This window comes from Cherax quadricarinatus, chromosome 50 (genome assembly GCF_038502225.1).
Source record: "Cherax quadricarinatus isolate ZL_2023a chromosome 50, ASM3850222v1, whole genome shotgun sequence".
NCBI lineage: Eukaryota > Metazoa > Arthropoda > Malacostraca > Decapoda > Parastacidae > Cherax > Cherax quadricarinatus.
In genome coordinates this window covers 16,990,947-17,003,259 of record NC_091341.1, presented here as the reverse complement: position 1 = coordinate 17,003,259, position 12,313 = coordinate 16,990,947, and the positions used below count along the sequence as shown (strand labels likewise).

The window sequence follows — 12,313 nt, the reverse complement described above, 5'->3', positions numbered from 1 at the left end:
GTGGAGTTCCACAGGGGTCAGTTCAAGGACCGGTGCTGTTTCTGGTATTTGTGAACGACGTGGCGGAAGGAATAGACTCAGAAGTGTCCCTGTTTGCATATGATGTGAAGTTGATGAGAAGAATTCAATCGGACGAGGACCAGGCAGAACTACAAAGGGATCTGGACAGGGTGCAGGCCTGGTCCAGCAATTGGCTCCTGGAGTTTAACCCCACCAAGTGCAAAGTCATGAAGATTGGGGAAGGGCAAAGAAGACCGCAGACGGAGTACAGTCTAGGGGGCCAGAGACTACAGACCTCACTCAAGGAAAAAGGTCTTGGGGTGAGTATAACATCAGGCACATCTCCTGAGGCGCACATCAACCAAATAACTGCTGCAGCATATGGTTGCCTAGCAAACCTGAGAACAGCATTCCGCTATCTTAATAAGGAATCGTTCAGGACCCTGTACACTGTGTACGCTAGGCCCATATTGGAGTATGCAGCACCAGTTTGGAACCCACTTCTAGCCAAGCACGTAAAGAAACTAGAGAAAGTGCAAAGGTTTGCAACAAGATTAGTCCCAGAGCTAAGGGGTATGTCCTACGAGGAGAGGTTAAGGAAAATCGACCTGACGACACTAGAGGACAGGAGAGATAGGGGAGACATGATAACGACATATAAAATACTGAGAGGAATTGACAAGGTGGACAGAGACAGAATGTTCCAGAGATGGGACACAGAAAAAAGGGGGCACAGTTGGAAGTTGAAGACACAGATGAATTACAGGTATGTTAGGAAGTATTTCTTCAGTCACAGAGTAGTCAGGAAGTGGAATAGTTTGGGAAGCGATGTAGTGGAGACAGGATCCATTCATAGCTTTAAGCAAAGGTATGATAAAGCTCATGGAGCAGGGAGGGTGACCTAGTAGCGGCCAGTGAAGAGGCGGGGCCAGGAGCTATGAATCGACCCCTGCAACCACAACTAGGTGAGTATACACACACATACACACATTAACTAAAACACACACACACTAAAATACACACACACACACACACACACACACACACACACACACTAAAACACACACACTAAAACACACACACACACAAACACACACACTAAAACACACACACACACACACACACACACACACACACACACACACACACACACACACACACATCATGCGGCACCAGTTTGGAACCCACACCTAGCCAAGCACGTGAAGAAACTAGAGAAAGTGCAAAGGTTTGCAACAAGACTAGTCCCAGAGCTAAGAGGTATGTCCTACGAGGAGAGGTTAAGAGAAATCAACCTGACGACACTGGAGGACAGGAGAGATAGGGGGGACATGATAACGACATACAAAATACTGAGAGGAATTGACAAGGTGGACAAAGACAGGATGTTCCAGAGATTGGACACAGTAACAAGGGGACACAGTTGGAAGCTGAAGACACAGATGAATCACAGGGATGTTAGGAAGTATTTCTTCAGCCACAGAGTAGTCAGTAAGTGGAATAGTTTGGGAAGCGATGTAGTGGAGGCAGGATTCATACATAGCTTTAAGCAGAGGTATGATAAAGCTCACGGCTCAGGGAGAGTGACCTAGTAGCGATCAGTGAAGAGGCGGGGCCAGGAGCTCGGACTCGACCCCCGCAACCTCAACTAGGTGAGTACAACTAGGTGAGTACACACACACGTACTCATATACAACAGGCCTAGTGTCTAATCGACATGTGCCTAGGACAAAATGGTAACTAACTAACACGTACTCATATACAACAGGCCTAGTGTCTAATCGACATGTGCCTAGGACAAAATGGTAACTAACTAACACGTACTCATATGCAACAGGCCTAGTGTCTAATCGGCATGTGCCTAGGACAAAATGGTAACTAACAGCAACTCTTGCATCCTCATTTGAGGTCAAACATTCTTGATGGCTGGTATATGAGTAAGACCCAAGCGCAACAATTAGGTATCTTACTTTCAGAAATGTTTTGCCTGCATAGTAGGCTTCTTCAGTGGAATACAGAGGTGACTGAATATGGAGACAGTGGTAGCAGAGATTATGATGATGTGATCAATCATTCAACAGTGAAGAAGTGGTTCTGAGGTGCAAAGGCCATCATCTAGTACTTCAACGATTCCTTGTTGACTGTCTGGACAAGCAGGTCGTTGATATTAGTAATCCGCAGGCCTACACAGTCATCGTAAAGTAGCTAACCAGGCACCGTTTTTTTTTTCTTTAAAACTTCTGCCTTAGTTCCTGGAATATTTCATTAGTAAATAACCTCTCCTGATGTCTAATATATTGAGAGTCAGTGTTTGCACACGGAGAAAAGATAAAGAAAGTTCACACTAGCGAGTGCTTGTAAAACCTAGAAGGTAACCTTGACCGACACTGGAATGATCGCATGACTGCTGGAATCAATCCTGGAAAATGAAGGAAATAAATACAAAATGAGCGAGTGAGACGAGAAACCAAACACGTGGATAAATAACAACTCAAGATAGAATCAAATATTTTAATTAACCATGAGACTCAACGTGTCAAGGGAAGTACACACTACACCAATGAGGGCGGAAAGTTTCTACAACAAGAATACCGAAGAGTAGCATGTGTCTCTTACCCGGAAAGAACAAAAAAGGCACAATACCGTTACTGGAATAATACATAAATGACCAGTACATGGGAAAGAGAAAAGCTTATGACTCCGTTTCGGTCCGTGTCTAATCGACATGTGCCTAGGACAAAATGGTAACTAACACACACACACACACTCACATATATACACATACACACTCATATACAACAGGCCTAGTGTCTAATCGGACCGTCTCGGTCCGAAACGGAGTCAGAAGAGAGACACTTCTATCAATGTGACTTGTGAATAGTCCATGACGGACCGAAAGGTCGTTATAAGCTTTTCTCTCCCCCATGTGAGGGTTATTTGTGTATTCTTGCTCATCAACTTGACGGTATTGTATACCATTTATAATATACTGTAATAACTAATAACGCCGGAGGTGTATGCCAAACCCGTAAATATAAGAAAGTCATTCAGGACCTTTAATATATGCAACATATATTCAACATATGTAACGAATGTTCACGTAAGCAACATATGTTGAACCAATTCTCGAATATGCAGCGCCGGCGTTGAGCCCACATGCAATATAAAACACGAAGAGAGCAGATGAAAAAAAAAATGCGAACTCTGGACACTAGAAGAGAGAAAGGATACAAATAAATAATACTTATCATGAAAAGAATGAAATGAAGGTGTCACAATGAAAAGTGAATATCCAAATGACATTAAGAGTCACATTTATCCCACGAGAAGTGTTGAGACACAAGTGGAAGATGACACTACTGACAGCTTGAAGGATGTCATAGGTGAAGAACACGTCTGTTTACCATCTGAAGAGGCGAGATGCAGCTGATAACAGGTAAACTACTATAACCATGTAATTATATCCACACCCAGTTACAGACTGGGCCGCGGGGGCGTTCGCCCCCGGAACATCCACCAGGCAACCACGGCATGAACACCTACATCCAATCACACGTATAACTACCTACACACAAGCACCCCCCAACCCTCTACCCTCTTCACATACACATACACACACACACACACACACACACACACACACACACACACACACATACACATACACACACAAACACACACACAAACACACACACACACACACACACACATACACACACACACACACACACACATACACACACACACACACACACACACACATACACACACACACACACACACACACACACACACACACACACCTAGAAAGGAATGAGCTTATCAACGACAGCCAGCACGGTTTCAGGGATGGGAAATCCTGTCATAAACCTACTGGAGTGACAGCGGTAAGACAAGAGAGAGAGGGGTGGGTAGATTACAATTTCTTGGACTGCAAGAAGGCGTTTTACACAGTTCCACACAAAAGATTAGCGCAAAAGCTGGAGGACCAGGCAGGGATAACAGGGAAGGCACTACAATGGATCAGGGAATAGTTGTCAGGAAGACAACAGCGAGTCATGGGGCGTCTGTGACGAGTGGGTTGCCACAGGGATCAGTCCTAGGACCGGTACTGTTTCTGGTATTTGTGAACGACATGACGGAAAGAATAGACTCAGAAGTGCCCCTGTTGGCAGATGATGTGAAGTTGAAGAGAAGAATTCAATCGGACGAGGACCAGGCAGAACTACAAAGGGATCTGGACAGGCTGCAGGCCTGGTCCAGCAACTGTCTCCTGGGGTTTAACCCCATCAAGTGCAAAGTAATGAAGATTGGGGAAGGGCAAAGAAGACCGCAGACGGTGCACAGTCTAGGGGGCCAGAGACTACAAACCTCACTCTAGGAAAAGGATCTTGGGGTGACTATAACACTGGGCACATCTCCTGAGGCGCACATCAACCAAATAATTACTGCAGCAGCTGAAATAGCACTGGTCCTAGGACCGACCCCTGTGGGACCCCGCTCGTCACAGGTGCCCACTGTGATACCTCATCTCGTACCATGACTCGTTGTTGCCCCCCCCCCCGTCAGGTATTCTCTGATCCATTGCAGTGCCCTTCCTGTTATACGTGCCTGGTCCTCTAGTTTCTGCACTAGTCTTTTGTGAGGAACTATGTCGAAGGCCTTCTTGCAGTCCAAGAAAATGCAATCAACCCACCCCCCTCTCTCGTGTCGCACTTCTGTAACTTTGTCATAGAACTCCAGAAGGTTTGTGACACAGGATTTTCCTTCCATGAATCCGTGCTGGTTATCGTTTATAATCTTGTTCCGTTCCAGGTGCTCCACCACTCTCCTCCTGAGAAACTTCTCCATGACTTTGCATACTATATAGGTCAGTGACACTGGCCTGTAATTTAGTGCCTCTTGTTCTCGTTGGTATATGTGAATGACATGATGGAAGGGATAGACTCAGAGGTGTCCCTGTTCGCAGATGTGAAGTTAATGAGAATTAAACCAGATGAGGACCAGGCAGGACTTCAAAGAGACCTGGACAGGTTGGACACGTGATCCAGCAACTGGCTTCTTGAATTCAACCCTGCCAAGTGCAAAGTCATGAAGATCAAAGAAGGGCAAAGAAGACCGCAGTCCCTTATCTGCACGGTGTTGCTGAAGACCACAAATGAGGTAGTTGAAGTGCTATCAATAAAGATCGAGAACCAAAACCTAGTCATTGTGGTTGTATACAAGCCACCAGATGCAACCCCACAACAGTTCAAGGAACAGCTACTGAAAATTGATTACTGTTTGGAAAACCTTCCAGCTCCATCCCCAAACATCTTACTGCTTGGTGATTTCAACCTACGGCATACAAAATGGAAGAATGTAGCAAATAATGTTATAGCTGAAACAATCCCCGGAGGTAGCGCAGATGGAAGGTCACACACACATGAGCTACTAAGTCTGCGAAAAACACACCTTAAGCCAGCAGATAGTGGAGCCAACAAGACTAGAAAACACACTTGACCTTATCTTCACAAATAATGAGGACCTGATAAGAGACATAAGAATATCAAAAACAACTAATTCCGATCACAAGCTAATCGAAGTCCAGACGTACATGCATAGGGGTCCTGATCAGCAGAATGCATGTACCTGTGACGGTGTCTTCACAAAATACAACTTCAACAACAAGAACATCAACTGGGACCAGGTAAACCATGTCCTAAACGAAACATGTTGGGAAGATGTCTTAAATGACATGGATCCAAACCAGTGCCTTGAAAGGATCAACTTCCTGGCAGCCGAAGCATGTTCTAGGCATATTCCCCTAAGAAAGAAGAGCAGGAGCAAACTGGAGAAAGACGCTCCCTCTACAGAAGACGACGAAGTCACTGAGCTCCTCAGGAGTGCTAGAATATCTGATACACGAAAGGAGGCGCTGACCAGGGAAGTGGAAACTATCGAACTTAAGTTAAATGACTCTTACAGGAACCAGGAGAGACAGGAGGAGCTTAAAGCTATTAGTGAAATGGAAAGAAATTCAAAATATTTCTTCTCATTTGCCAAAAACAAGGCAAATACCACATCTAGTATCGGGCCCTTACTCAGACAGGATGGGACTTACACAGATGACAACAAAGAAATGAGTGAAATATTGAAATCCCAGTACGACTCTGTGTTTAGTGAACCACTAATCGGTCTGAGGATCGACGACCCAAATGATTTCTTCATGAATGAGCCTCAAAACTCCATAAATGTATGCCAGATTTCCGACATTAACCTAACTCCGATAGATTTCGAATAAGCCATTGACAACATGCCTATGCACTCAGCCCCGTGCCCAGACTCGTGGAACTCTGTTTTCATTAAGAACTGCAAGAAACTCCTCTCGCGTGCCCTAAGTACACTATGGAGGAGGAGCTTGAACATAGGTGAAATTCCACAGTCACTTAAAACAACGGATATAGCCCCACTCCATAAAGGTGGCAGCAAAGCATTAGCTAAGAACTATAGACCAATAGCTCTGACGTCCCACATCATAAAAATCTTTGAAAGAGTGCTAAGAAGCAGGATTGCAAATCACCTGGATTCCCAAAATCTGCACAATCCAGGGCAACATGGGTTCAGGGCAGGTCGCTCCTGCCTCTCACATCTACTGGATCACTATGACATGGCCTTGGATGCACTGGAAGAAAATCAGAATGCAGATGTAATATACACAGACTTTGCAAAAGCATTTGACAAATGCGATCATGGCGTAATAGCCCATAAAATACGTGCTAAAGGAATAACTGGGAAAGTGGGGAGATGGATCTTCAACTTCCTAACAAATCGAACACAAAGAGTAGTGGTCAACAGAGTTAAATCGAGGCTGCCATAGTGAAGAGCTCTGTTCCACAAGGCACAGTACTCGCCCCCATCTTATTCCTTATCCTCATATCAGACATAGACAGAGATATACACCACAGCACCGTATCATCTTTTGCGGATGATACTAGGATCTGCATGAGGCTGTCATCTGCTGAGGACGCGGTTAACCTCCAAGAAGATATAAACAAAGTCTTCCAGTGGGCAACGGTAAACAATATGATGTTCAATGAGGACAAATTCCAACTACTCCGTTATGGAGAGCTGGAGGAGATAACAACTAGAACAGAGAATACTACAGACTCTGGCCATACAATAGAGTGGAAAAATAATGTAAGAGACCTGGGAGTAGTAATGTGTGAGGATCTCACTTTCAAGGATCACAACAGTGCCACGATCGCACGTGCAAAGAAAATGATAGGATGGATAATGAGAACTTTCAAAACGAGAGATGCCAAGCCCATGATGATCCTTTTCAAATCACTTGTTCTCTCTAGGCTGGAATACTGCTGTACATTAACATCTCCAATCAAAGCAGGTGAAATCGCAGATCTAGAGAGTGTACAGAGATCCTTTACTGCACGTGTAAGTTCTGTCAAGCACCTTAACTACTGGGAACGCTTGGAAGCACTTGACTTGTACTCGTTGGAACGCAGGAGGGAGAGATATATCATAATCTACACTTGGAAAATCTTGGAAGGAATGGTCCCAAATCTGCACACAGAAATCACTCCCTACGAAAGTAAAAGACTGGGCATGCGATGCAAAATGCCCCCAATAAAAAGTAGGGGCGCCATTGGTACACTAAGGGAAAACACCATAAGTGTCCGGGGCCCAAAACTGTTCAACAGCCTCCCATCAAGCATTAGGGGAATTGCCAATAAGCCCCTGGCTGCCTTCAAGAGAGAGCTGGACAGATACCTAAAGTCAGTGCCGGATCAGCCGGGCTGTGGCTCGTACGTTGGACTGCGTGCAGCCAGCAGTAACAGCCTAGTTGATCAGGCCCTGATCCATCGGGAGGCCTGGTCATGGACCGGGCCGCGGGGGCGTTGATCCCCGGAATAACCTCCAGGTAACCTCCAGGTAGGTGGCCAAGGACTGCAAACCTCGCTCAAGGAGAAAGATCTTGGGGTGATTATAACACCGAGCATGTCTCCGGAGGCACACATCAACCAGATAACTGCTGCAGCATACGGGCGCCTGGCAAACCTGAGAATAGCGTTCCGATACCTTAGTAAGGAATCGTTCAAGACACTGTACAATGTGTATATCAGGCCCATACTGGGGTATGCAGCTCCAGTTTGGAACCCACACCTGGGCAAACACGTCAAGAAATTAGAGAAAGTGCAAAGGTTTGCAACAAGGCTAGTTCCGGAGCTCAGGGGTATGTCCTACGAAGAAAGGTTGAGGGAAATCGGACTGACGACATTGGAGAACAGGCGGGTCACGGGAGACATGATAACGACATACAAAATACTGCGTGGAATAGATAAGGTAGACAGAGACAGGTTGTTCCAGAGAGGGGACACAGAAACAAGGGGTCACAATTGGAAGCTGAAGACTCAGACGAGTCATAGGGATGCTAGGAAGTATTTCTTCAGTCACAGAGTCGTCAGGAAGCGCAATAGCCTAACAAGTGATGTAGTGGAGGCAGGAACCATACATAGCTTTAAAACGAGGTATGACAAAGCTCTGAAGGCGCAGAGAGAGAGAGAGAGAGAGAGAGAGAGAGAGAGAGAGAGAGAGAGAGAGAGAGAGAGAGAGAGAGAGAGAGAGAGAGAGAGAGAGAGAGAGAGAGAGAGAGAGAGAGGACCTAGTAGCGATCAGTGAGTACACACTACCTCTTCCGTGTCCCTTCACACACTGGGTCAAGAGTACACAATCAGAAGCTGTAGTCATAGATCATAGGAATGCCAGGAAGTATATTTTTAGAAACTAGTTGAAAAACCCATCACTGCTGGCCTCTTGGGCCGGAAATTAGTAATGTTGATAATGGTATAAAATACCGACAAGTTGATGATTAAGACAGAAAATGAAACATTTCGCCTACACAGCAGGTCTACTGTGTAGGTGAAACGCTTCACCAATAAAGATACCCAACTGTTGCTCATGTGTCTTAATCATCAGAAATCACTAATGCTCATCAAAGCATCCTAGGAGCCAGGAGAAGAATTTCAATTTCTGCCAACACAACTCTGTCAGTAGTAGAACTCGGTGAATAAACACGTCACACACACTCACACGTCTTCCCCATTCACACAAAAACCTACCCACCCATTTCCCCACCATCCACATACAAACACAATGTTGCATAAAATATGTAACCACCTTCCAACGTGACAACGTGTAACAGACAAATTCGAGGCGTGTTTCAAGGAATGTGAATAAGCAAACACAACATGTTCGCAGAAAACATCCAAGTTTGAGTTTCCTGCCGCATATGTTAACAATAAAAGAAAGAGAGGAGAGAGAGAGAGAGAGAGAGAGAGAGAGAGAGAGAGAGAGAGAGAGAGAGAGAGAGAGAGAGAGAGAGAGAGAGAGAGAGAGAGAGAGAGAATCGGCAAACTTAGTGGACAGCGAAAAAGAGAGCTTCTACACAACAAGACGGGTAGCCAACAGCAGCTACACCCTGGCTGTACCGTTCTCAAGATAGTCTGAGATCATTTATTCTTAGGATGACTCGAGTCTGGAACATGTTCGTACAGTATAATAACACCGATGAAATAAAGTCAGTTAACTAAATGAAATCGCTGGTCCACAGATGGCTCCAACTTCATCATATTCCCTATGTGTATGTCTCATAATAAAAATGACTTTCAAATGAGCTAAGTAGGTAACAGCTCTTAAGCTAACTCTGTAAAACCCTTTTAGAGGGGAAGAGATTGACTTCAATACATTGACTTTTAAGATATCTCGTGGTCTGGGATAAGACCTATAGCTGCTTAACAGACAGTTGGCGGGGAGATTTGCTATAAATAATCTCAAATCTGTCACCGCAGTCTGGGGAGCTTGTTAACATGACCTCAAAAATGGTCGTCAGTCTTGTAGCTGCCAAGGTGCAGTGTACACAACATAGAACTAGTACTTGACCTGAACAATGATCGCTGAAAATGGCTGTCAATCTTGCTGTAGCTGTGAAGGTGCAGTGCGCATACAGCTAATACTTTCATACGGTGACACCACATGCAGATGAACAAGACGCGTGTGCAATATTTGGGTACCCTTATTGTGGAGACTGTAACACTGCAACCTCCTGATATGTTGATTAGAAAAGTCTAGAGATATTTAACTCCTCCCCCTGGTTGTTTTGCATATTATATCGCTTGTTCGCGATTTCTGCATAATATATATGTCGTGCCGAATAGGTAAAATTGGTTAATTAGCTGGAAACTCATTTAAAATTAAGTCCTTTCTAAAATTTTCTCTTATACGTTTAAAGATAAATATTTTCATTTATGTTAATGTAAAAATTAGTAATTTTGTACCAAAAGAACCTTAGAAAACTTACCTAACCTTATTATAACAAGCCTCATTGAATTTAGCCTAATCCAACTAAATATATCTTAGATAAGTTTAAAATAATTTAATAATAAACAAACAAGAATGATTTTTGCGAAATTACTACATACACAAATTTTTGTTTGCCTTATTCGGCAAGAAGAGCGTTACTATTTAAGCCAAAACAGCAAGTTTTACCTATTCGGCACGACATTATATACATTTTTTATTTGATGTTGATCATTTAAATAATCAAAGAAAACCTGGACATGTTCAAGAGACTAAGGCTAAGAAAATACCATTTACATATTTCCTCTATATACTAGACATACACTACACAAGGCACAACTTTGCTCACATCATGGAGAGGACTGCACAAGCCGAGTCATCTTAAGCCTAGACTTATCTTAACCGGGTCTGTTATATCAACAGCCCCTTTAAACATACGAACAAATATAGTAAGTTTACTGGTGTTTACCAGACCATTGTTCTCAAGGTTCTATCACCACCTGGAGCAACTCCATAAGCAGCCAGGCAACACTTCCTATTATACAACAGTTTCACTCTCTCTCCTAAGATTATCAATACATTAACGATCCTTCACTACTCGACTGATTCTTATGTGGAATATCTCAAAAAATTATGACAAATTAGCCAACCTCTGGCTTAAATATATCTGTGATGCACCCATGACCGGTATCGCTATGTTTACTACTACTGTAGACTGTCCTTCATGGGCGAGGCATAGCCTGATCAACCAGGCTATTCCAGTTGGCGGCAATCTGGCTGACGTATCTATCACAACCTGGTTGATCTGGCATCTGACGGAGATACTGGTCGAGCTTCAGCTTGAAGATATTTGTCCCTGGCCTGCAGCATATCTGATACCGCTTGGTTCCAACTTTATTCAGTATCCAATATCTGTGTCTCTTACTAACAACAAACGAAACACCTATATACACAATAACAATGCCAATATTAGATGCAGGATTAAATAAAAACTGAGGTAAGACAAGACCTCCGAGGTTGTAACATCGCGGTAGCACTCTCCCTTTTTATTCAGTAGTAGTCTGAAGTGCTGGTTTAAGGCTATGAAAGCCTCAAGTGCTGGTTTAAGTCTATGAAAGTAAAATGTAATCAACATTTACCAGTTTCCTGGAGTTCCCGTCACCACCACCAGACCTCCATCAACAAACCTGTGGGGAGAGACAGACATATAATTACACTGCCATACAAAACACTGCTTCCAGCAAATTATATACATGTCATACATTTTAGCCAGAATTTGCGATCTTAGCTCAAAAGGCTGCATCGTTTTGCCACATATGTCCGGTATACATAAATTAAATGCTGCAAGAACTCGGCGAAAATCAATCTGATTTCTTTGAGACTTAATAATATTAACTAAATTATGGCTGTGTTAAGATACTTTGAGTAGGATAATAAAAAGTGGTGTTCCGTGGATCGCTGGGTAGCGCACCCAGCTCACACACTGAACACTGATCCCCGACAGTAAGTAGGTACCTGGGTGTTGTTAAATGATTGTTGTGGGCAGCATCCTTGGGGGTGGTAGTATACCTTACACAGGACTAGACCTTTCAGTGAGCTGAGGCAAGATAACAGTTCACACTCTGTAAAACTGAGTCGTGTAAAATATGATTCTTTAAAAAAAAATATCAATATGGCAGCTGTACTTATTTGACCGACATTGCCGCAATAAAAAGTCCCTCACCACCCACACACACCTACCTTTTGTATACCTTTGATGAGTTTCGAGAGTTTTTCTACTCTCAGAGCCTGGCCTTGGGCCGAGATATAAAGGCTGACTTTGCAGACAAAAACAGGTGTACTTAATGTATATAAGCACCTAAAACCACGTGTAAAACTTCTGGTATTCAAAAAAGCTTTAAAAATTATATTAAAAGCTTAGCAGCAACAGCTAAAAAAAATAATCAAAATTAAGCAATGT

At 43.7% G+C, this 12,313-nt stretch overlaps 1 protein-coding gene across 9 annotated transcripts in view; it reads right to left on the bottom strand.

Moving 5' to 3' along the window:
* Hsepi (D-glucuronyl C5-epimerase) overlaps positions 1 to 12,313 on the bottom strand; it is a 607,106-nt gene that overhangs the window by 320,054 nt on the left and 274,739 nt on the right. For 2 of the 9 annotated variants that reach the window (XM_053786104.2, XM_053786106.2), the window contains exon 2: positions 11,493 to 11,540. The exons of the other annotated variants lie outside the window; for them this stretch is intronic. The gene's annotated coding sequence lies outside the window, so the exon portion shown is untranslated. The remainder of the gene's footprint in view (positions 1 to 11,492; positions 11,541 to 12,313) is intronic. 9 annotated transcript variants of the gene reach the window in all.